Here is a 27396-nt window from a genome sequence, read left to right as displayed (position 1 = left end):
GAAATAAGCAAGAAGAAAATAGGCTCTTTTTTTTCTTGCTGAAGAATCTAAAAAGGGCCATATTTCAAAATCTCTAATTAAAACAATAAAAAGCCCAGGCTCTCTCATTTGTGCACCATGCATTGCGAATTCACTGCTGCTAGCGTTGTTCAGTCCATTACATTTAAACCCTTGCACTTGGAGCAGCGATTTTGCTTTCATAAAGCACTATGGAAGCAGTATGAGGATGCCCTGAGCAGACCAGCAATCTCTTGATATAACAGTCTACAAATGTAACATGATGTTTTTGTGACTTGCCTCATTTAAAGTACTTCACAACCACCTTGAAAAGACCTTCAGTGTAATTAGGTGTAACTCTAGCCACAGCTAATAAATGAACAGAGCCTTCATGCAGGACAAACATCCCCAGCTCCAGAGCAAGAAAGAATAAGCAATGCAGTTGCTTCTGCCTCCAACAAGAATGGATTGCTCCTGTTCTACCAACAACAGCACCGAGCTGAGCAGTACCACAGGACAAGAGCAGCCATAGCTGAAACCCTGATGAAACGGGCACCAAAAGCACAGGGAAACCACAAGCCAAGTGAAGCTTGTACAACATGACAGTCCTAGTCAGCCCAGTAGAAGCAGTAAGGGTTAATGTGATCTCTAAGAGCAACACAAACTTCTCTAGTATGCAGGCTCCATCCACTGCAGCTTCCGAATCCTGCTTTGAGCCTGACACTTCAGAAACACAAAATGCCCAACTGGATGTGAACTGTGGTTTCTTCTGCAATGACAGCAGTAGATGTTTTGGATGTGACAGACCAGTTCTGACATATCTAAGGTCAATCTGTTCGAAGGAAGAAGTGGTAGGGCTCTGCTACCATGAATAACAGCAGAGAAAAATGTTAACATCGTATTCCCTTCCCCTCTCCAATCCAGTTCATGGAGCATCCTTCTTCAGTGCTTTGAAAAGCCAGAAGGTATATAAATTTCCACTGATCAACTCAGAGCAAAAGTCTGCTTCTCTGCTCCCTCCTCCACTGACTATCCACAGAAGATCAAATCAAGTTCAAGGCTTCAGTCCTCTAGTTTAAGATGCTTAACAGAGCAGGCTCATGATACCTGTTTAAAGAAAAGATCAATTAAAAAATCTCTGTTCTCAAATACCCCTCATCTTCAGCAGACATTCATTTCACTTGTGCTGAGGACCAGACTTTCTCAAGGACTGGGACAAACTGTGGAGCAAACACTTGCAAGAAGAAAGATTCAGAGATTTCAGAAGCTTCAGATGCAAGCACAAAGAGGAATTTTGTTTTAACTCACTGAGCACAAGTATAGGGCATCTAACACATGCAGAGTGTGATGTGTCAGTGGGTAAGGTATATGTCGCTCTAAAATGCCTGAAGGCAAAGAAAGGGGCCAGACAGCCTAAGCACTTGAGTACAGTTCCTCAGGGGCAGGCCATACCACCAGTGACTAAAGGACACTTTGGACAAGCTTCCAGGAGCGTGAACATCAACTCCACAAGCAGGGGCTAGGAATGTCTTACATCATTAATAAAGATGAGACCAACAGGATGTTTAGACGTTGTTATTGAAGCCCATGGGACCTGAGGTAGCTTGATCCTCGACAGGTTTAACCATGCCAAAGAAAACATTCATTCCCTCAAGTGCTGCAACATAGTTCAAAAGACAAGGAGGAAAAAATCCAAGCTCTAAAAGTTTCTTTTCTCTAGACCATTCAGCATGAAAACACATTTTAGTAGTCTCTCATCTCATTGCAGACTCTGAGAAGGTTCAAAAAGCATATCCACCAACTTACTGCACTTGCTTCCCAGTGGATGTGCAATCTGAGCACCACACATGGGACTCTGTTCATCCTTGAAAGGTGGTAAAGTCCATGGATGGCCACAGTCCTGCAGGGACTGGCAGTGCCTCTGGAGACAGTACGCTCCAGCCATGCACCCACAGGACAGCTCTTTGCCTCAGACACCTGACTCCTCTCTCTTTACATCCTCCTCACACAAAGATAAGCCACATGATATTTTACCTGACAGCAAATAAACTAGAGAAAAGAACAAATGAATTGGAAAAGCGCTTCTGACGGATTACAAACGACACCGTGGTGCCCATCCAAAAACTCAAAGTCACACAGAAAGCCACGTGTCAGCAGTAATGTAAAACCTGAATGAGACATTAAATGGGACGGTAAATTATTTTTCTCAGTTGACTAACACTTTGGAACTTAGTTTCTTGTTTTCAAAGATGTTTCACTCCTGTGAGATTTTTGCCTTCATAACGTAAAGGTCATGTTTCCTGATAACCAGAAGGATCGCAATGCTAAGAGTTATGACAGCCAAATAATAACTCCTTCCTCAGTTATTGGAACTGCACACAAAATACAAGAATTGGCTATATTAAAACAAACAAATAGGTAGGCTTGAATTTTTGTCTTCAATGACAAACTACAACAGCATACAACATGCTACACAGCTGAACATGTAAGAACCAGCTTATAATTGCTTTACCATTACAGGTAGCACTATTTTTCTTAATCAATTCCTCATAAGCCCTCAGTAATTATTTATTTATGGGAGATCTATTTAAATGTGCTTGTCCACACGTTAGGATTCAGCCTCCACCCTCTTTTCCCTCATCATTAAAACGGCAGAGATTACTATGGCCCCTACCTCCAAGAAACCAGTGGCTTCCTCAGGACAGCAGCTAAAACCAGCTAATAATATGGGGCTGACAGATTTACTAATATATCTATAGGCCAGTAAAGCGTTTGAATCATGTGACATATCTTTTTATGAGACAAATTTGGTAAAAGCATGTCCAAGCCCAGTCCTGAAATACAGCGCAATAAATGAATTAACCGAGCACGGCGTACTCTCTGTGGCCATTAAAGTGGAGGAAATGCAGGCAGAGGCAAATACCAACTTGAGAAATGCAGACCCAATTGGCATTTTATTGAGCATTAGCAGGCAACCCTAAATCACTGGCTATCGTTGTGTATAAGTAACCATTTAGCAGCAGTGGTATTTGTGTTACAGCAATTCCCAATGGCCTCGGTGGGAGTTGCAGTTCTGTCACTCCCATTATTACACGAAAAACACACACACAGAGGATGGGTTCAGTGCTGCATAGGCATGAGGCACTGCAGGTGTAAGTGGAAAGAACAAGCAAAGTGTAAGGAAGGAGAGCTGGAAGTTGTTGGTTAATGTAGTATTATGCCACCAAAATACTCCTGACCAAATGCCAAAGTCAGGCTGGAGAAGGAAAACACCCAGAATCTGTACATCTACAGATGGGAACGTTATTAGCTCATATTTTCCCCATTTCCTTCCACAAATTCTGGGTAAAGCATATGCTGCACTGCCAGTTGAAGCCACATTCAGCTGGGTCTGGATGATGATGTGTTCTATCTCAAATTTCAGTGCTTGAGGAAGCTGGGACAGAGGAGAGGTCAGCCTCTGCAGCAACCTGCCAACCTCTCCTGTGAGGTGGGACAAAACAGCCTCTCCAACTTCTCCCCACACTTCCTCAGATGCAAGAGCTCTCCTTGCCCCTCTCTGTGGAACTACAAACTCATCTGCTTCAAGCACAATTACTGAAGTTGGTTTGTTTGATCATGGCAGAGAGGCAAACATCTCACACAACCAAGTACAGCTGCAACACCACACAGGTTTCCAGCTCACATCTACCAACACTGGTCAAAGCAAGTCTGTCTAGTACAGACATAATAGAAGCAGCAAGTCAAAGCCCTGCAGATCTATTGCCTTGAAGAAAAGCAGACATTTTAGCAATAGATTGGAAAAAGAACCTTGGAAATAGAGTAAGAGAATAAAGTACTAAAATTATACCAGGAAAAACCATCTAACACTAGTTCGTAAACTGCAGAATAATCCAGTCCCTGGTGCTTTCCCTGGCTTTTAGGCATACTTTATCTTCCACTGGCATGTGTCCTCAAACACAGCATCTTCTCCCTCCTCCTTCTACAGGGACTGTGGAAGGACTAACAAGGCTTTACTGTGTATGCCACTTTAGTTCATGAAAGCACTTGGCATACTCATTTGCAACTTCTTCACCTGCTCTGCAGCAGCACATGGCAGAGAGAGATGGGATCCAGCCAGAAAACAGTACATGCTGCATACAGGCTTGGCCTTGGCCCAGCAGTTTCTGTCTTAGAAGATCAAACACTGTCCTGGCACCCAGGAAAAGCCACTGGCTACTCTTGAAAGTATTATGTGTAAGGAGTCAAATCCTGCTTTATTTATGCACACATTCTCCATGACTTAAGTGTTACTGACTTTAATGGGACACTCCCTTCCATCACAGGCCATTTTCTTGCCCATAGCACCAACAAACCTCCACTGGTAAAATTGTCTGTTCTGACAGCTCTACTCTGAAAGAAAAAGATAACCAAGGTCCATTAAAATGCAGCGACCTGCTATCTCTGTTCTGGTTGAACACTACAGCATTGTCATGCTTTACCACAAATCTAAGATAAATCAGCAATAGCCTTCAGCACCAATAAGTAACTTGAATATTTTGTGGTGTAGCATCTCTGATTTCAGGTTGGCTTTTTACCAGCAGCGTAGTATAGGTTACATCAAACTCAGCTGCCGCAGTGCACACTGGCAGTGCTACGTTCTCCGCACAGTTATCCTCATTTCCCCTCTTTTATGACCACAGAGAGAATATGATACGCTTCATGTGTGCATTTCTCTGCTCCATATGTCGGAGTTAGACAGGATATATTGTGGTGGTACTAGAGGTACTTGGTGCAAAACAGCATTATCCTTCAAGTGCAGCTTGGATGGCCTTGTAAATGCAGATGGGAAAATCATATAACACATGAAATCGGTCTTTCACCTTCCTTCCAGTGGGAATTTTAGTATTTCAGAAGAAGCTGTTCCAAAATCGGCCTTCTAACATCAAAAAAAAGGACGTTAAGTGCAATTAAACAAAATCAGGGAGAGAAAACAGGATGAGAGTTGTTAAAAGGCACGGTGGCATCTTTTCAGCTTTTTCAGGTAATACCTGGTGCGTTTACACTAAGTTGTTTATCCACTGATCACTAATTTATAACGTGTTAATTGACTTGTGAAGCTTGGCAATTTTCCTCTGGGAGAAGAAGCAAAAGCATCATTTATATGACATGAGAGCTGCTTGGGAATTTGGGAGCTTGGTGGTTTCTCATCACGATTTTGCACTTGGTCAGTGGCGTTTCTGCAGAGAACACACGTGGATGGGGCTCAACTCCCATCATCTCTCCTGCCCAAGAGCTCACAGATAGCTCTATGGCTGCAAGGCTGATGGTACCTGAGCCATGACTCGCTGTTTATTCCAAGACAGAGACTCTGTGTGTCTCCCCAGGACCCTGATATCACATCACAAGCCTACAAGTATCAATTCCAGCAACAGAGGCAAGAAGTATACGGGCTCCCAATGCAATGCCTTTGGTTTTTTGAGCTGATATATTACAGCCCTCATAATTTAACTTCTCTTTTTGCTTTGGGAGGTGACTTTTCTAAAGTCACTTTGCTTCATTTTCTCCCTCTGCACAACTGGAAGGATGGACAAGAACCTTGCTGATAAAACGTTGTGCCATCTCCTGGTGAAAGGTGCTGCACCTAAGATTCAAGGGATCTATCTCTATCTTGAAGCCACAGAAAAAGAGACATTTTACATTTACGATGCTTAACTCAGGAGGTAGTTACCTCCCAGTCATTGCTGAACAATGGTGCCTATTGTGAGACAATTTGCTTGCAATTAAAAGCCAGAAACATGCTGGTACAGTCATGCTGTTCCCTGGCACCTCTAGAATGCAGAAATCTCCACATTGCAGGAAAGCTGTAGCGATGGGCACAGGGAAGAGGGAAGTTTCCTTCTGACTTGCTCCTGGCAGAAATCCCAAGTTTACCTTGTAAACTTGTTTTAAAAGTCTCCCCTTGCTCCAGATAGCTCTACTAGAAATGCGCACAGCTGTTTCTCTCCTGTCAAAACTACCTTTTTTTTCCACATTTTCCAAATTCCTGTAGGGTCACTGCAAAACCAAAGAGCTTATGGGAAACAACTAATTTCCACTCCAGTGGAATCTGATCCCCTCCAATGGAGTGACCTTCACCCTCTCTAAGCAACTCAAAAATTAATCATACAAAATTTCTTACCTTTTTTATTGCCAAACAGAACAATTTTCCAGGATTTTCCAGCATGCATGACAACATTAATAGAGGACAAAGGAAACACACCTATACCACACTGCTTGAGTTTAGCTTTAGGATCTGCAGGAAACTGATTTTGCTCGACATTTTGAATCCCATTTTGCATGGAACTGCCTCAATCTTCACCTTAAAAACCCAGAAAATATATGTAAAAGTAAAAAAAGGTATGTAAAAGTAAAAAAAAGGCATGTAAAAGTCACAGCACTCTGTGACTCTGGACCATGTGATGGATATATGTTAATTCTATACCCCAACTTCCTAAAGTATCTTTTTAAAATTGGAAATGCTCTTCTACTATGAATATGTCACATAACCACAGGTTTGAGATTAAAATCACAGAATCATAGAATGACAGGATGGTAGGATTGGAAGGGACTTTTAGAGATCATCTAGTCCAACCCCCCTGCAGAAGCAGGTTCACCTAGATCAGGTCAGAAGTATGATTATGTTATTCTAATGCCAGTTCAAATAAACACATCATTGCTAGGTCTGGCAGACACATTCCTGGTTCACAAAATATGTGGTTATACCTACTGGAAAAAAAGAGAAGCTGCAAGATCTTGCTCCATAGCTTCAGCTATCCATAACCCAGAATATTCTGTTAACCACCCACCTTTCTCTTCCTGGCTGTCTTCCCTTCCCAAGTCCTTCCCCATCACTAACCCCAAAGTCATGCACATACATCCCACTGCCTTGACCACAGGAGAGGTCCTTCTTGCAGGACCCTGATCTGTCAAAATGTCCTGCTGACTTCTTCCTTCTGGCATTCTCACATCTGGGCTTTTGAACTCAATTATCTACCTGGAAAAATGTTGTTTGATATTCTAAACTTGTAAAACTCTAGCTTTTAACTCATAAATCACTACTGGGGGCAGGGAGGGTGAGGAAATAAAAATCAGGGTTCCTAAAACTACTGATTCCACAGAGAAGTTAACATACCCACACTAGCATTGAGTTACACAGAAATGATCCTTCAGTAGTCCACAGTGTATGCTCTCTACCCTAAGTATAAAGCACTCACACTTCATCCAGAAACACTAAAAGGATGAGAATCAAAAGCCCACAAAGTTATTACAACAGTTAGCAGAACAGGAGAAGCACGGTACAAAATCAAGACCATAAAATACCTCTATCTCCCTGGTGTAATCCCCTAGGAGATGATAATACAAGAAAACTTTCAGATGGCTCTGACAAGGGCTCTGACATTAAGGTATTAGAGCTGCATTTCCTGCTCCCTGTGAGGCAAGAACCAGTTTGCCTTTCATCTGATGCTCACAAAGGAGGAATCTCTACACATAAATTCCCATTTATCTCTATAACCAAACAAAAACTCACAGGTGCTCCTTCATCTTAAAGTCACTAATGTACTGTCAAACTAGGTTTAAATCAGCCTAAAAGTTCAAAAGTCACCAGCAAGAAGGAAAAACAGATCTGAAACGTCTTTTCCTTAGGAAAAGAATACATGTCATTCAGCATCTACCAAGACAGCACAGCTTCACCTTCAAAATGACTTCTTACACCTTTCTGTATTTCACCGGACTATAACAGTTTAACAGATCACAGCACTTTACAACTGAATTAACCTTCAGAAGACCCCGCTAATTCTTCTCTAAAAAAAGTAGCTAAAATACTAAAGTTTTATTTCTTTCCAATACTACTTTAACCAAGGGTTTCGTTATCTACAGTTAACGCTTAGTTCTTTAAATACATAAAGATTGTTTTCTTATTGTGACTCATTGGCTCATTAGAACTCTAATCACTATCCCAAAGAGAGATGGTAAACTTTTCAATGTCTTAGCTAGCAAATATTTTAACTCTGCTTTTAAAACAAGACTTGCCTACCCCCAAAAACTGTATTTTAACATTCGTGAAGGCTGACTATTATTCAATGTCTCCTATAGCAGGTGTTCCTATATGAAACCGGGACACCACGATGCAGACACATCACTACATTACCAGACAGCAGGTTGCAGAAGGAGCTTGCAAACAAATTGCTTCTCATCATGCCTAGTAATTGCTCAGGACATCAACCATGCTTCATATTTGTGGCTCCTTAAGACTACAGTGTTTAATTACCTAGTATCGCACAGAAGCATCTAGCAAGAATAGTCTAATTCCATCTAGCTTTTATCTTCTTCAATGCCTCCAACCATATAATCACCAGGATGTTCACAGAATTCTGGCCTTATGGGTTTAAATACTTTAAGAGGCAGCAAATCATATACCAAAGTCTTTGCAGAGTATATATTAAGATTACGATACCTATTATTTCAAAAGCAAATACAGAAAACAGCAGAGTGATTTTGTTGGTATGGTTATCATTACAATATTTTGTAAGAAAAGTCACTAAAACTAGTTTTACAGCTCCATCTGTATCAATAACACATCTGTACATCACACAGCTTCATATCATCACCAGGATTTAACTGAAGTTTGGTTTATTTGTTTTGCCCAAGCACTGTTTATGTCCCCATAGCAATTTACAGCAGAATATGGATTTTCCTTTCTTCCCCCCCTTTCTCACAAGGCTTTTGATTTTAAATTAGCGGTCCTTGGGAAGAAAACACATAGAATATATTATTCAAATTCTGAAGTAGTTTATATGCTGAGTTTTTAATAAGAGAACAGTGCCACAACTACTCACAGGGAATAGCTTCTGATGTCCTTACACATTCTGAACATAATTTAATCCCTTTTGTAGTTTCACTGAAGTCACTGCAGCAAGGATTAATACTTTACAGAAATAAAGGTGGCAGAATATCTAGAGAAACACAGGAAGTGTTAACTTTATTGTTCTGGAGACAATTTATTTTCTGTAACCCAATAAAAACTTCCCTCAGCAGTGCAAGTTCAGCATGAGGTGTTCAAATAGACAAGATCTGTACATTTATTATAAAACAAAACAAGTTATTCTATTCCTCGTTGACTACTTGTTGAATGAGGATGTATTTACCTGATGCCCCAGGGAGATTTTCAGCAACTGCTGCTGAAGGAAGAATTAAGGACTGACAGTCAAGCCATAAGATCTGTATTTTTACTAGTCTACCTCCACCCATGAAAGCCTGGGAGTATTATCCCTTGGGCTCTCGATGCTACCAGGATTGCTGAAAACTAGTGCCAAGATCAGACTTACATAATCACTGTTTTATCCTTTGGCATTATATTTGTTTAAAGAAAGAGGCAAGGAATCAAACAGCTTATTCATTAACATTAATGACTCTTCCAAGCTAATTAAGATGAAACTCCCCATTGTCATCACCCAGATGATCAAATCGTAAGTTTCTTTTCAAACAAATCTGCACTGATGGCAAAAAATAAAGGCTAACCCAAGTTAAGTTTAAGAAAAGGGGGTCCACAGTAGCAATTTAAAGAATCTGAAGTGGTTCTAATATTTGTATTTCATATATAGATAAATATGAACAGATAACCTGAGCAGGGACTTAAATTTTTATTCACTTGCTTTTTTCCTTGACTGTTAAGTGAAAACAGTCATCATCACAGGCATAGAGGAAAACTTGAAATCCTACTAAGTGTTATTACAATGTCTGTCCATCCTGACACGTTTCCTCACAAGGAAGATGCTCCAGTGCCCTGAGCATCTTGCTGGCCCTGCACTGGCCTCTGCAGCAGTTCCCTGTCCCTCTGCAGCTGGGGAGCCCACAACTGGACACAGGACTCCAGATGAGGCCTCAGCAGATGTGGCAGAGCAGAGGGGGAGCAGAACCTCCCTGGCCCTGCTGTCCACACTCTTTTTGCTGCCCCCAGGCTGCCATTGGCTTCTTGCCCACGAGGGCACGTTGCTGCTCATGGTCAGTTTATTATCACCCAGCACTGCCAGGTCTGTCTCTGCAGAGCTGCTCTCCAGCAGGTCACCCCCAGCCTGGCCTGGTGCAGGGGGTTGTTCCTCCCCAGATGCAGGACTCTGTCCGTGTCCTTGTTGAACCTCAGCAGGTTCCTCTGTGCCCAACTCTCAGCCTGCCCAGATCCCACTGAACGGCTGCGCAGTCTCTGGTGAGTCAGCCAGTGCTCCCAGTTTGGTGCCAGCAGGGAACCAGCACCATAAGTCCACAGGTGCACAAGCACTACAACAATGTCTGAACCAGTGCTGGATGTGACACTGGCAACAAGGGTGCCACAGCCTCAGCCTTACTGAAGTGACTGTGTAGCAGTGTTAGGTAGGCCTGGAGTTGATTTCTGTGTTTAAATTTCCATTACATGTACTTGCAGAGGCCTACAAGGAAGCTAGAGAGGCGACATTTTATCAGGGCTTATAGCAATAGGTCAAGGGGTGACAGATTCAAACTGGAGGAGGGAAGATTTAGATGATATTAGAGGACCCTGTGAGGGTGGTGAGGCCCTGGCACATGTTGCCCAGGGAAAGTATGGCTGCCCCATCCCAAAGTGCCTCAGTAATTTCAGCATACTTCAAGCCTCAGCCTCAGTATCCCCAGCTGGTTTTGCCATCTCAAAAGCTCAGAAAGGGAACTTCATCCCCTAGTTTGTGGTTCATGCAGTCCCCTCCCATTCACACATTCCTTCAAGAACATTATTTCTACTTCAGCGTCTCTGGTAATACCAACATATGTATTTACTTCCCAAACCAAACACAGATGTCATGTTAGAAAGGCAGCATGTGAATAAAGTTACTGTGGAAACAGAGATATTAATCACCTCGAGTACTTTGGAAATAGAGAAATAAGTGGCTCATTCTCAATGCCATTTTACCCAGAACTACCAAAAAATCAATAGTCATGTATTCTGAATTTTTAAAGATGTTTCACTGGAAACTCATTTTGTGCTAAAGCACCATCCTACCAACCCTCTCCACTACCAAACAATATAATGGAACATCAAAACAACATCAATATTTTCTGTAAATACTCTTTCTCCTATATTTTTTAAATTGATATTTTCAGATTTGTGTAACTATCACTGAAAATATCTGAGCTATGGATACCGAAAGCACTAAGCTTGGTTCTGCTAGAAGATCATATTGGAGCTCCTGGATACTGTAGAAACAAGTGAAGAAGTCACCAGAAACTTTTTTTGCAAGCTGAGGTAGGAGAGAAAGGGGAAGAATTTAATTTGGAAAGATACAACTATGAAGCAGAAGTTAAATTGGATGTGTGAAAAACATTTGATAACAGTATAATATAGAATACATATCTGGCTAAGTGCCAGGTACTTTTAATTATCTCATTAATTGCCTCATTTTTAAGATGATGTAGCAATTCCTAATTTTATGAAGATGTGAACTTCTGTTGAACTTCAGTTATCAAATTGCAGAAGTTTATTGTACTCAAGGGATGAGACTGATTTCAACATGAAGCTACTTAGGATTTTTTTTGGCACAGAGTAGCATATGCACATGTCTACACCGTCCTAGTCTGTATCAAAATTATTTATTTACTCTAATTAAATGATAATTTATTACCCATGTATTAAACAAAAGAGTTTGTTTCTGAAGTCATCCTATTAACATTACCCCTCTTTAGAGACATTTACTAAAAAATACTCCTGAAAGTCTAAAAAGTCTTAAAATCACTGTTTGTGAATAACCAGTTAAAATATTGCTAAGAGTATCATTTCAAAATAGATTTTAAAGATTACTCATGTTTAAGAATTCCAGAAATGTTGAGTACCTAGACTAATTAGTTTCACCCCCTAAGAGCTTCAGATTTTGCAGAGAAACGTGGGTTTGCATAGAAAACACCATCTAAAATCCTTCCCTGATGAATAATCTCAGAGATGTCTTTTCATAGAATGATTTGGGTTGGAAGGGACCTTAAAGTTCATCCAGTTCTAATCCCCTGCCATGGGCAGGGACACCTTCCACTAGTCCAGGTTGCTCCAAGCCCCATCCAACCTGCCCTTGGACACTGCCAGGGATGGGGCAGCCACAGTCTCTCTGGGCGGCCTGTGCCAGGGCCTCACCATCCTCAAAGGGAACAACTTCTTCCCAATATCCAATCTAATCTCCCCTCTTCCAGCTTGAGGCCATCAGCCATCCTCTTGCTAGAAGTCTTCCTCTCCAGCTTCCTTGTAGGCTATTTCAATATATGTCATTCACGTTTAAAAAAGGAAATTAATCCCAGGCCTTGCCTGATACCACTGCTCAGTAACTCAAACTGTTAAGACCCAAGCTGGTAAATAAAATACAGGTGTAAGAAGAGAATCCCAAACCAAACCCAGAATTGCCCCATGGGATCCCACAGTAATGGAGATAGATATCCCGTACAGGATAGTGGTTGAGACCAAGAAGAGAGTACTAGGAATTAGAAAGCACAAAGAAAATAGTCACAGTAAAGCATACAGCTATACGAGCACCAAACTGGTAGCACTTTGCAACCCATCCCATAGCTACAAGGGCATTGGGTAACATTAGTTAGTTGACTTCAAGCTGTTGGCTTCAGACTGTGTCAGCAGGACTACAGCACAGTTTCTGTATAACAAAAGCAACTTCCACAAAGTCACTAGGAAACAGCACTCCTTCAGCCTCCAAACCACTAAAATGAAATGAAAATACCTGACCTTTGGATGCTGAAAGCACCAAGTTTGGGTCTGCTAGTAGACAGTGTTGGGGGTCCTGGGTGTTGTAGAAACAAGTGAGGAAAAATAAGAAGAAACGAGTGAAGAAAAATAAGAAGAAACAAGTGTGCCAGGCTGAATCCACCTGCCTGCTCCTGGCACTGAGCACGGGGCACCCCTGTGCCCATGTGCAGCAATGAAAACGTTTTGCTTCAGAAAAAGGAAGGGGAGATGGGAACGGAAGAAAAAGGATCATAAAGGAGCAGGGAGGACTTTCCACAGCCTAATCAAGGTATAACAGCACCATTTATGAGCCAACGCACAAAAAGCAATGTACTATATTGCCTGTAATGCTTTGGGTGATTTAAATGTCAGTCACAGTATTCAATTCATTTGTATTTAAGTGTATTATTTTGTTCAATCATTAGGAAAATGTTTGCATGAGCTGCTTTATGCTTGTGGTTACCAGATTTAATAACTGTATCTCAGATAGCATCACTAAATGGCTACACAATTTCTCTCAGGGGTAAGGAGAAGAAAGGCAGCATCAGACTACTTAGTAAAGCACAGGCAAGAAACAAGACAGGCAAAACCTGTAGTTATATTTTAAAGCTTAAATAGGAGGTGCATGTGCATATTCAGCCCCAAGCACCACAGCATAGGTATGAAACACTATTGCACAGCAAGGTTGGACAAAGAAGGGCAAAGAACTGTAAATCAGATGCTACACACAATAGGGCTGCTGAAAGTATTAAGCTCAACAGAATAAAACTTAAGAATGAGACACTAAACAAAATACCTACTATCTCATTTCAGTGTGGAGGGTGAGGTATAACTCGTTAGCCCCTACAGCTGCTGAGTCAATGTTTCCTCCTTGCCTTATATATTTAGAAAAGCAGCTTAAAACCCGGACCACAAATTCTGTCAAGACTACACAGCCATTTGATTAGTTAAGCTGGAAACAGCAGATAAATAAAGCAACTGGCATCTAGAGTTACTTATTCTTTTTTTTTGTTGTTTGCTCACACTTTTACAATTCAAATAAACCAGGAAAACTTTCTTTTTTTTCACCAATACCCTATCTGAGTTTTCATTTTTGGATAAAACTTGAACCCAACTCCTCAACACCTCCTCAACAGGTCTCATTGCAGTGTTTTTTTTGGCTCCAGTAAACTTGAGTCACCATTAGAAGCAATATACAATAAAATGTAATACAATAAAAGCCCATCCTCATATATTTTCTGTTTGCTTTTCACCACCATTATTTTGTGATATAACATTTGCATTCTTTAAATTACATAAGGAAATATAAACACACCCATGTATAAAATGCACACAGCCTCAAGTTGTGTTGGAGACCAGTATAACCAACATCCAGCAAGACAGGCAATCAGGATTTGTGTAGGTATGACTGCTGTTACATCTCATGAAGGGCTGGGATAGTTTTAAGGGTTCAGCAGATCTTGATAGGAAGCAGCCAGTTGTTTTTGGCTTGTGTTTGTAACTCTTGTTGGCGCTTCCCTCTGCCTTCAAAAGGCACCAGTGGCACAAAACTACAAGTGTACCTATGGGAATGATCAGGTTTTGTGTATTTTCTCAATTAGTGAAGGATTCATTAGGAAAATAACCCATCAATCTATGTGCTTTGAGTACCAATTTTCCTGAGATCAGGCCCCAGGATGACCTTGTTTCAGAGGGCCTTGCTTCAGGCCCCCCCAGGGACCTTGTTTTAGAGGGCCTGGCACTTGAGCAGCAGCCTCATCCTTCCAACCCTCCACTCCACAACTCACACAGCATTGACAAGTGACAAACCTTGTAAATTGAAAGGTAAATCCAAAGCACGGGTTTAAAATTGAGGTAACTATATTGATTCAGACACAAAGGCCTTTATGTTGAACAACGCCGTGCTGGAAACTGCACAAGCAGAAATGAAGAGACAGACTCTGCTGCTATGCTGGGTGCATTTGAGAATCACATTAGTTGAATAAAAACCTCAAAAATTAATGCAGAATCAAGCTCCAAAGAAACAAGCAGCATCCAGAAGTGACTGTGTATAAAAAGTGCTTGTATGCACCTATGTATTTCCTTCAGTTTAATGAGTATGATATATATTATGTCAGCTATCTAGGGCTGCTCCCCATCATAGCTTCATAAATAAATTGATTTCTTGTCGCTTCAATGAATCACAAAGAGAGAATCTGAAGAATGAGAGAGTATACAGGTTCATAAAACTATTCCTTTAATAAAGTGTTTTGTAAAAACGTAGTAGAGATATTAAAAGTATCTGGAAGATGAAAATCATGCAAGCTAGAGAAAGGAAATAAAAGAAAGGGGAAGTGGTGGGGAACATGAAAAGGCAAAGGGAAGATTTTCTCTGCTAACCTGAAGACTGGAGGAAAAGGTTGTAGGATCCTAGGGACTAACAGCAAAAGTGGCCATAGAGGTTTGCAGGAGAGGAGGGGAACTTATGTGGAGACAGTGGCTCTAAGGACTTTAACAGCTGAACAGAATGGTGGAGAATGTGGGAGGAAAAAGCAGCACTATCTGGCTGTACAGAGCAGAAGCTGGGTGAAAGATGGTCCTTTGGTGCCAGTTGCAGCATTTACAGAGCAGATGACCGTAGCTGGTATAGGTTAAGGTATCATGAAATAACAGAATGGTTTGGATTGGACAGGACCTTAAAGCTCACCTTGTCTCAACCCCCTGCCGTGGGCAGGTACAACTTTCACTAGCCCAGGTTGCTCCAAACCCCATCCAACCTGCCCTTGGACACTGCCAGGGATGGAGCAGTCACAGCCTGTCTGGGCAGCCTGTGCCAGGGCCTCACCACCCTCACAGGGAATAACTTCCCAATGTCAATATCCACTCTCTTTCAGTTTAAGGCCATCTCCAGGTTTTTCGTCAGCCCTTTTTAGGGACTGGAGGCTGCTTTAAGGTGTCCCCCAGAGCCTTCTCTTCTCCAGGCTGAACATCCCCAATTCTCTCAGCCTGTCCTCACAGAGAGGGGCTCCAGTCCTCGGATCATATTCATGGCCTCCTCTAGACCCAATCCAACAGCTCCATGTCCATCTCAAGCTGAAAACCCCAGAGCCAGTATATCAAAACATGACTTTGGTCCTTTCAGAATGATTCAACATTAATCCAGCAGGTAAAATGGATCTTTCCTACTCATCCATGGTTTCTCACAGACTTTTATCTATATAAGACATCATCACATAAGAACCTATTTCTTTACTATTGTATTTGTCCAGTTGGCCTGATCCTCTGCTCTCTGACCTGCTGCTATCACCTAATTAGTATCCCATTTCTAACTTATCACCAGGGAGTGCAGTGTGAGGGGAACACCAGGCTCAATCCCCTGCTGAAAAGGTGTTGGGATCACTGTCCTTGCTAGTGCCAGGGTACAGACATGGGGTACAGACACAGCAAAAGCATCCAGCGTTACAACTTCAGTTTATGAATGAGCTTCAAATTAAGAGTAATTCATGCTAGAAAGACTTCCTTCTACACTGAGTAAAGAAAAAGGAGTTTCCTCAGCTTAAGAAGCTGTATTTTGAAGGTTTTAATTGCGTGGATGTATTTTTTCCGCCAGATGGTATTCAACACTTGAGGCTTTTTTAAGTCTGTGTTTGTATGACAGTACAATTTGCTATTTATTTCAAACAGAGAAGTATGCTCTCCCTAAGGTATCCAAGCATTTTGGTCAAACTTTTCTTGAAGTGATACTTAAAACAATTATGTTCTAAGACATGGGAGTGTTGATGACATCTTCCAGTCACCCACTCAAATATGAAGAACAGGCAGCAGATGATTGTAAAATTCAGCAGTGAGAGGTATTACAGATGGTTATAAGCATCTGGTTAATCTGCAAGACTCCAATAGTCTAAGAGCTGATTAACTATTCATTAAAGAGATGTTAACCATTCATTAACCCTTCGTTAAGTATGTATGGACAGAAATATTCATATTATGCCTCACCAGCTTCACAGGGAGATTGTTTCATGCTACAGTCACAGCTTTCTGCACTTTCTGGCATTCAGCAATGCCACTGAGCAATGAAATCATGCTTCATGCCCATCTGGTCTGCCACAGAGTATTCAAAGCGTCCATGTTTTGTCTGTTTTGATGTACAAACATGACTTGGACACTTATTTCAGCCTTATCAGCTGACAGCATTTTGGATTTTTTCAGCTTTTAAACAATACTGGTGGCACTACAGAGATAGTTCACAGACAGCAAGGATCTTGTGTCCCTAGTATTTCTTTGTGCATCCTGGGAACCATGTCACAAACAAAAGGAATTCAGAGAAATGGAAAGAGAAAGATTAAACAGACAATTCAGAGTTCAAAGGTTCTCCCACCAGCATACTGGGAATTTACTTGGCATCTTCCATTAAACATTACCATTAAGATCCTGCCTCTGACTCCTAGTATTTGCCTCCAGGGTTTACAGCTGAGCTCACCAGCACTTACACTGTGTTAAAATGGGTCTCTCCAACCCCAGCAGCATTACAAAGGTTATATTGGTGAATAGTTTCTTCCAATGTATTAAATAAATTCCTCAACAACCTGGAGGAGGGCATAGAGTGATCCCCTGGAAGTTCCTTGATGGCACCAAGCTGAGAGGACTGGCTGCCATTCAGTGAGATCTTGACTGGCTTGAGAGTTGGGCACAGAGGAACCTGCTGAGGTTCAACAAGGGCAAGTGCAGAGTCCTACATCTAGGGAGGAACAACCTCCTGCACCAGGACAGGCTGGGGGTGACCTGCTGGAGAGCAGCTCTGCAGAGACAGACCTGGCAGTGCTGGCTGATAATAAACTGACCATGAGCAGCAACGTGCCCTCGTGGCCAAGAAGCCAATGGCAGCCTGGGGGCATCAAGAAGAGTGGTAGCAGTAGGTCAAGGGAAGTTCTACTGCCCCTCTGCTCTGCACTGGTGAGTCCTCATCTGGAGTCCCGTGTCCAGTTCTGGGCTCCCCAGGTCAAGAGGGACAGGGAATTGCTGGAGAGAGGCCAGTGAAGGGTCAGTAAGATGATCAGGGGACTGGAGCATCTTCCTGTGGCTGTGAGACCTGGGGCTGTTTAGTCTGGAGAAGAGAAGATTGAGGGGGGATCTCATTAATAGTTACAAGTATATAAATGGTGGGTGTCAGGAGGTTGGGGCAGCACTTTTTTCTCTTGTATCTAGAGACAACATGAGGGGTGATGGGATGAAGCTGGAACACAAACAGTTCCATTTAAACATAAGGAAAATCTATTTATCTATACGGGTGAGGGAGCCCTGGCCCAGGCTGCCCAGGGAGGGTGTGCAAGCTCCTTCTCAGGAGGGCTTCAAAGCCCACTTTGATGTGTTCCTGAGTGATATGATCTAGGTGGGACCTGCTTTGGCAGGGGGGTTTGAGTGGATGATCTCTAAAGGTCCATTCCAACCCTTACCATTCTGTGATTCTGTGAAATACCAAAAGTCATCTTTCCAGCACCTCGTCTGCTTGCCTTTGCATTGCAGTCTTTCCTCAAATGCATTTTTATTGTTAGCAATACCAGCCGAAATTGACTAGTGCTTAAGCTCCATCATGAGCCACTTTTTCCATCTCACATTGGGAAGGACAAGATCAAATGAGCTTGTGTCAGCATTGCAGCACTCCACACAGGCATCTGTTTTCCTAGGCTGAAACAGAGGGCAATGAGTTAACCTTTTCTCAGAGACAGAACTAAATTCAGCTCCCAACAAGATCTCTTTAACTCCAGGGTTTATCTTTGGTCTGGGACTGCCACATAGACAGGCAATTCTAAATTTGCCTGCATCATGAGTTATGAAAAATTATCACCCAGTTAATTGTTTGGCCTGTATGAAAAAAGGTCTGCAGTTAATACAGTGATGTTTAGACTCAAGTAACACCAAAAATAGCAACAGCACTGAAGATTTCTGTTGATAGACTTATCTGTACTGTCAGTCAGAAAGCTGCAATCCCAAGGGCTATGGCCCAGAAGGACACTAGACAGCATTTTGTTGCAATATTATTTTATGAGAGAAGAAATGTTTTGGAAGGTCACTTGTATTCTGGCAAAGATTTTGTTGGAAGGGACCCTCCTCCTCATGTTCCCTGCTAGGGGCACTCACTGACCCAGGAAGTGAGGCTGTTGGGCTGTGGTCCAAGAGATGTTATTCTGGCACAACTCCTCTTCTTAAAAAAACCCACATATTTAACTATGTATTTGGTTGTCCTTGAATAAAAAGAGACTGTAAAAGCCATCAAGCTGTGTCAAAATGGAATAAAAGGACTGCAGCCTTCCTGCTGTTACAGAAAAGCTTTAGCAGGGAAAGGGTTCTGAACATCCCAGTAGCCAGTGATCACAGCGTGCACTTACCTATCTCCTGAAACATCCTAGGGACATGTAAGATTTGAATGAGGGGAAGAAAAACATGTTAATTCCTCCCATTAGCAAGGATTAGTAAGGAGAGACAGAGAAGTGTTCAGGGGAAGGGGGACTGATGGCTGCTTAACAATTTCATCTTTAGGAAAGCAGAGATATGGCTGGTTTCCCCAAAATAAATTATTTAGTGTTGTTTGTGAGAGGAAAAAGATGCTTGTGCTCTTACAAATAGGCTTTAAAATCCCTACTGAGTTCTCTGCAGGTGTATGGAGGGTCTGTTGTCGTACAGGGCTGATATCACCACTTGCTAAAATCACACACAGCTGTAAACCTCCTCCTGGGGTACTGAAAAGCTGAAAGTCAAGAGAAGCTACAAGAGGGATCCTTCTAGATTGGTTCTCCTTGCTCATTTCTGGGTTTAGATAAAATTTCACTGTCTACTACTAAGAAATATTTAAACTCAGAGAGGATCCTGTTAGAATATGCAGTCCTGTGAGCATTAGCCACTGTCCCTCGCTCAACACCTGGATTCTGCTCAACCCAACTTCCCTCTCCTCACCATCTCTCTAAGGGACCCGATGATAGCAGCACAGCACATGCAAGGCTGAAGGAAACTATTTCAGGACTGAAAATTCAGGTTTTGTTTCCAAACAAATAAATATTAATTGAAGAAACGGGGCAAAACACATTTAAATGTGTGTTCTTATTAACAGCTGTTTCCAAGTCTACTGCACTAAGGAATTAACCCTTGAGCAAGCAACCTTAATGACATAGTTCCATCTAAACTGAAAGAAGGTGGATTTAGAGTGGATATTAGGAAGAAGTTGTTCCCTGTGAGGGTGGTGAGGTCCTGGCACAAGCTGCCCAGAGAGGCTGTGGCTGCCCCATCCCTGGCAGTGTCCAAGGACAGGTTGGATGGGGCTTGGAGCAACCTGGGCTGGCGGAAGGTGTCCCTGCCCATGGCAGGGGGTTGAGACAAGGTGAGCTTTGAGACCTCTTCCAACCTGAATGATTCTATGAAACTACTCTAAAACATGTATTTAGTAAAATTCTCCACGTCCAAGGCAGCAATGGTGCAAGCTGGGATCAAGGTCCCAGCAAATATTACTCAGCTAATCTGTGTCTGGCTGTACCACTGCCACTGCTAACAAGAGGTTTCCAAGTTGTCGCCAGTGATGTCTTTAAACATCATTGCTAGTTAGTACTGGAGACAGAAGGCTCCACCAAAGTCCATGTTGCCTCATTGTTCAGAAAAGTCTTAGACTTTTTGCATGTTTTAGGTGATGGGAGCCTGTTTCTTGTCAATAAAGCCTAGCATACACAAACCAAGCCACCACTAATTAGAGAATTACTTCTGCCTCCCTAAAGTGTTTCCAAAATCTGTTTCATTTTGCAAACGTGCAGAGACAGCACATATGTGTTTTCATAAGCTGAGCACTGCACTTGATAATACACTCTAAGAAGACTTTTCTATATCTGATTTCTATTCCTCACTATTTTAAATCTGGAAAACTTCAAAAGGAGATAAGAAGTGAAAAAGCCCAAATATTCTCTCAAACTATAAAGCTACCTGGTTAGAAGTCACAAAACACAGGTTTAATCCTGTTGTGATTCAACTGGTACCAAAACAGCAGATGCTTTCAGGTAAATACCACGTGGAAATTTTTTATATTGATTTATGCTATAAAGGTAACACTGCTTTCACAGAAAAGCCATCAGCTAGAAATCTATCCTAGCACAAACCCCAAACACCTCCCTCACAGCCAACAGCTGATTCATTCCCCTTTTCCCTTCCCAAAAGCCTTTGAAACCTTCAGGCACTTTCAACAACTATGATTTTATTCTCTTTGAGCCCTCTTTATACATGACAACTAACTCTTCTGAATAAGACCACTTAGCCAAGCTATGCTAAGACACCACAGGAAAGAAAAATCAGACAAGCAGATCTTGTGCTTGTGATGGTAAATGCTGTATTATATATTTCATCACGCTACCTATCTTCCATCATATTGTCATCATCTGCAATTTAATGAGAAGATGTCAAGTAACACATCAATATCCCATTTGCGGTTCCCAGGGCCTCCAGCCTGTAACATTAACACGAGGGAACAGAGTCACTGTAATTTTCTTCTCAGATTTCTGTACCAGCTTGTTCTTTTTTTGTTTTCTCTAATTAATACAGAAAGAGGAGGAACAGCTTCCCTACATACAAATGCATAGAGAAGTCACAGAATCACAGAATCTCAAAGGCTGGAAGGGATCTGGAAAGCTCATCCAGTGCAACTCCCCTGACCGAGCAGCACGACCTAGAGCAGGGCACACAGGGACTCATCCAGCTGGGGTTGAATGTCTCCAGAGAAGGAGCCTCCACAACCCATCTGGGCAGCCCCTGCCAGTGCTCCCTCACCTCAACAGGGAACAAGTTCTGCCTTGTGTTCCTTTGGAACCTCTTCTGTTCCAGTTTGTCCCCATTGCCCCTTGTCCTGTCACTGGCCATCACTGAGCACAGCCTGGCTCCAACCTCCTCACACCCACCCTTTATCTATTTGTTAACATGAATGAGGTCACCCCTCAGGCTCCTCTTCTCCAAGCTGCAGAGCCCCAGCTCCCTCAGCCTTTCATCACAAGGGAGATGCTCCACTCCATCACCTTTGTGTCCCTGCACTGAGCGCTCTCCAGCAGCTCCCTGTCCTTCTGCAACTGAGGGGCCCAGAACCGGACACAATATTCCAGATGTGGTCTCATAGGGCAGAGCAGAGGGGGAGCAGAATGTCTCTGCACCTACTGCCCACAGCCCTTCTCATCCACCCCAGTATGCCATTGGCCTTCTTGGCCACGAGGGCACGTTGCTGGCTCATGCTCATCCTGCTGCCCACCAGCACCCCTAGCTCTCTTTCCCCTACGCAACTCTCTAACAGTTCACTCCCCAGCCTGTGCTGGTACGTGAAGTCAAGGAGATTCATGCAGCTAGAGCATAAGGACATTATGTGCCAAGTATTTTTGCCTGAACACCGGCATTGCTTTCGTACAGTATTTAAAATTCTCCTGTTTCAAGCTGTCTAAAAATAGTCACCATGTATTTCAATTAACATGCACTTAATAACTCAAGACATGTGGACAAGAGCTGAGAGATCTACTGACCCAAGGGATAAATTATGATTAAGGAAAACAGAGTTCACCTTCTTTGCATTTAACCTTACAAACTTAAAGCTCACTGAAATATAAAATTGTGTGAATAACTGCACTTATTTTGAGGTCATCAGAAAAAATAAACACTACAAACTTCTCATTTCTCCAGTCTGTTTTGTCAAAAGTGCAATGAGCTTTAATTCAGTTCACAGAATAATAAAATGGTAGGAGTGGGACCTTTAGAGATCACCCAGTCCAACTCCCCTGCAGAAGCAGGTCCCGCTTAGATCAGGTGGCATTGGAATGTGTCCAGGCGGCTCTTGAAGCCCTCCAAGGAAGGAGCCTCCACACCCTCCCTGGGCAGCCTGGGCCAGGGCTCCCTCACCTCACAGTGAAATAGGTTTTTCTTACGTTTCAATTGAACTTCTTGTGTTCCAGCTTCATCCCATCACCCCTTGTCCTGTTACTACCTACCATAGAAAAAAGTGCTGCCCCAACCTCCTGACACCCACCCTTTAGATATTTATAAATGTTAATGAGGTCCTCCCTCAGTCTCCTCTTCTCCAGACTAAACAGCCCCAGTTCCCACAGTCTTTCCTCATAAGGAAGATGCTCCAGTCCCCTGATCATCTTGGTGGCCCTGCACTGGCCTCTCTCCAGCAGTTCCCTGTCCCTCTGCAGCTGGGGAGTCCAGAACTGGCCACAGGACTCCAGATGAGGCCTCATCAGGGCAGAGTAGAGAGGGAGAAGAACCTCCCTTCACCTCTTGTCCACACTCTTCCTGATGCCCCCAGGCTGCCATTGGCTTCTTGGCCACGAGGGCACATTGCTGGCTCACGTTTAGCTTATTATCAATCAGCACTGCCAGATCTCTCTCTGCAGAGCTGCTCTTCAGCAGTTCAACCCCTAGCTTGTCCTGGAACATGAGGTTGTTCCTTCCCAGATTCAGGACTCTGCACTTGTCCTTGTTAAACCTCAGCAGGCTCCTCTGTGCCCAACTCTCAGCCTGCCCAGCTCTCACTGGATGGCAGCACAGCCTCTGGTGAATCAGCCAGTGCTCCCAGTTTGGTGCCAGCAGGGATCTTGCTGAGGGTCCCTCTGTCCCCTCACCTAGGTGGTTGATGAAGATGTTGAACAAGAGTGGCCCCAGAACCCATCCCTGTGGAACTCCACTGGCCACAGGCCTCCAACTCCACTCTGTGCCATCGATCAGCACCCTCTGGGCTCTGTCATTCAGCCAGTTTTTAGTGTTTACTCTGTATACTCAGAGAAAAAAAGTTGGAAAGCTCTTATCCAGTATCTAAGGAGAATTTAGCTGGATGGAAAATTGCCCAGAGACCATGAATGCCATCTTACAGCACAGCTGTGACTTAGCCTGCAGATATGACTTTGCTGTTTTGCAAGGTGCTGAAACTTCAGGACTTGCTCTCTTGCTGTTTGTGCTACAGAGCACAGTGGTATGTCAGTGTTTTATGAGATTCATACCGAATCTGTGGAACACCATTTCATTCCCCTGAATTCTGGAAAGTTTCGTAGATTGATTAGAACCACTAGACTATTTACTAATAAGCAGGGAAAGATGAGAGGAGCTTGGCTGCACAGATAAAACCACAGCATTAAAATTCAGGTTGCTTCTCACTTTCTGCTAATGCAGGCAATTACACACCTAAACTGATTACTATTATTTCATAAATTAATTTTCAGTTCCATCCACAGAAGAGAGATTTGGCTTAGCTGACAATGGTAGCGTGTTAGGCTGCTTTTTGTTTTGAAACATTTGGGGATTTAAGCAAGAAATTGATTCAGATGACACGAAACTGAAGCAGCTGAGCATCCATATGACTAAAACGCTAATTCTGGGTGTTAAATACATTTAAATTTAAGAACTATCTTCTCCAGAAACATAAAGTAACTTTAAGACTTGCAAATAATGAGCTTCACACTTCAAACACGATATAGAAATGCATCTAAAAATGTAATTTCTTAATGAGATGACAGAGAAGTCTCACCATTACATTCAATTAATATTTCCTGAAAGGCTATGGCTACACCAGGTAACAGAAGGGGAAAGAGGCAGAATGGAAATACACTCACAAGAATTCTCATTAAAAGATAATGTTTCCACACACCATTACTTGATGAAAGCCTCGTGTCACAGAACATGCAAAAATGAGTTGAGTTTTGGCATTTAAAATTAATCTCTCTCACTTCAAAGGTAGAAAACATGCTACTCAGTTGCTCTACAGTTCTCATCTACTGCAGTCCAGCTCAGACAATCCTAACACATGTTGCTTACCTATAAAGCAACGTTAAAGGACAAAAAGCCTCTTGAGTATTTAAGCATGGTACATTTGTGTTGAAGCTTAACAGCACTTAAATACTACTCCCATTCTAATTTGCAACATCAGAAAACCTACAGCCTTAAACTATACTCTCTTTTACCTACTCAGAGATGAGGCAGTGGTGTTTCTTTACTATTTCTTTTTGACAGTAAATTAAAATGCAAGACAGCTTTTGCCTTTTAATTTAGTCTTTCTCTCAGGCAACCCAGTACAGCTTTAGATCTATTATTTCCTCACACAGTGAACATGCAGCTAATTGCAAAATTTTTCCTTTCTTGAGTGATGCATTGGGAAAAAAATAAAGACTCTCCACAAGGCAAAGAAGAGACTACAGTTTCACAGAGATCAGGAAATATTACAGAAAACAATCAAGTCCTCAGCTTTCAGACAAAGCAATTCAAGATTAAGAACCCTGAATAAAAGTAATGCTTGCTGGCAGTTTAAATATTTTTGCTTTTACACCACCTTGGGCATTGTGAAAGTCCAATCTTTCAGGTATCCCCACAGAAATTGTAAGAATAGCTGGACAAAAACCCTCCCATCGGAGCATTTTCGGCTTATAAAATTGAATTTTTGACTAAATACATTCCTTCTGTGAACAAGCACCACTTTTTCTCAGTGGTATTTTATTTATCTTTTCTATAAAACATTTCAAAACGTTCATGAGGAAATAGATGACTGTAAATTAAGATGGTCCATGAAGCACCTGGTTGAGAGTAAAAATAATTGTTTTAACATCCTGCAGTGCTGCTTCATGAGAGTTACATCTGCTTTCTCCCTCTGCACACACAAAAAAAGATGTTCTAGTACATAAGACACCTCCCACATACACCCCAATCAAAAATCTTGAATTGATTTATTGAGATATTCTCCCTCAAAACCAAGACCAGTTAGGAAGTTCTACTTAGAGACCAGTAGCGTGGATCACTTATAATTCTAAAGGGGTATTAAAGCAATACTGCCTAATTAAAACATCCCTGCATTTCAGGATGAAGTTTTAGTGGGTTTTTTTAAGCTTTCTTGAAGAAAAAAATACATTATCTTCACATAAACATATTTAACTTGGAAGTAGTTCCTACTTGTACCTACCAGCCCTAAGAATATCCACTTATTTCATCGAAAAAAAAGCAAGCTAGGTGTCGGTGGGGCCTGAGCTGAGCTGGAATCCAGAGATGGGATCTGGAGTCCTGTGTCCAGTTCTGGACTCCCCAGCTCAAGAGGGACAGGGAAGTGCTTTTCATTGACCTGCTGAACAGTGCAACAGCCTTCTATTTGACACAGTACTAGCTTGTACATTTCCTCACCAAATCACTACTGTGTATCTTGCTTGTACTACACACAGCATTCATTAATTTTGAAAACTGTCTGTTTAGTTCCATTAGAGGGTCATTTTTTAAACTAGAAGACTGAGGGCTTGGGTTTCCCCCCCCCCTTTATAAACATAATCTGTTCAGCTTTAATCAGCTACTCGTTAAAGAGTTGACAATAAAACAAAGTAACTGCATTTTCTATCTCACATTTGTTGGTGGAAGACACGTTCAAGAATTCATCAGAACACCAATACTCCAAATCCCCATGATCCAAATGGAAGAAATAGCATTAACTAATGCTTAAGGAGCACAGAGCAAGCACCCATCCTGCTCAGCACACATCTGATTGGCCTTGGTGAGCCATGCTCGGATTCATTAGGCAAAGACTGACGACATATGTTTTCATTAGCTCAGCTCCTCTTGCAGCACTTGCCTCAAGTTCTGCCTTTCTCCTTATAGTGAAGCATTTCAGTCTCCAAAGCACAGCGTTTGCAGCCCCTCACTGCACACCCAACACACTGTTCCTCTTCTGCACAAGATCCTCTGCTCCTGGGAACCACACACAGGCTCTAGCACCAAAGCTGATGTGTCACAGCATGGTACTGTCTGCCTTGTTCGTCCTCCCTAATGGCTCCAGGCCTCCTATTCTCCAACCTGCTCACCCAATCTACTCATGTTTCTCAATATTCATAGACTAAATAACAGTGGGAGTGTCGAGACACAAGGAAACAGTGAGGGCAAGTCACTCACCCAACTCTGCATCCATGGATGCTGACAACTTATTATGACACTCCTTCATGAACCAAAAAAAAAGAGCTTTTGATAGCTATGTCCCACTTCTTTCAGCTCTAAATATAGTGTTTCTACCCCAAACAACATAGCTTTTAAAAATGGCAGCTACTGAACGTAGGGTACTCCCCAAGACCGAGAGATTCCTTGCCACAACAGATTCTCATTAAGTGATTAATATCATGTTAAACTTAGAAATCCTAAATAATAGAACAGATTGATTGTACACACATAATTCTTTAGACATAAACCATGTAAAGGACAAGTGTCAGGAAGATGGCGCCAGGCTGTTCTCAGTGATGGCCAATGGTAGGACAAGGGGCAATGGGAACAAGCTGGAACACAAGAGGTTCCAAGCAACACAAGGACAAACTTCTTCCCTGTTGAGGTGAGGGAGCACTGGCAGGGGCTGCCCAGATGGGCTGTGGAGGCTCCTTCTCTGGAGACATTCAACCCAGCTGGATGAGTTCCTGTGTGCCCTGCTCTAGGTGGTGCTGCTCTGGCAGGGGGTTGCACTGGATGAGCTTTCCAGGTCCCTTCCAACCCTTAACATTCTGTGATTCTGAGTCTGGAACTAAGTCTGGGTGCAGTTTGCACTTAAAATCCCCTCTGAGAAGTTTCTAGTGCAAGGGGGTCTCTTCTGAACCTCATGACTCAACAGGAGGGTTTCCTGGATAGTTTTGGCTGACCCTGTCTTCTATGTAGCAAATATC

The 27396-nt window shown here is 42.4% G+C and overlaps 1 protein-coding gene across 1 annotated transcript in view; it reads right to left on the bottom strand.

The window, feature by feature from the left end:
• Positions 1–27396, bottom strand: part of DCC (DCC netrin 1 receptor) — a 550939-nt gene that overhangs the window by 354128 nt on the left and 169415 nt on the right. The window lies entirely within an intron of this gene.

The sequence above is a fragment of the Colius striatus genome, chromosome Z (assembly GCF_028858725.1).
Source record: "Colius striatus isolate bColStr4 chromosome Z, bColStr4.1.hap1, whole genome shotgun sequence".
NCBI lineage: Eukaryota > Metazoa > Chordata > Aves > Coliiformes > Coliidae > Colius > Colius striatus.
This window is presented reverse-complemented; position numbering and strand designations above follow the sequence as displayed.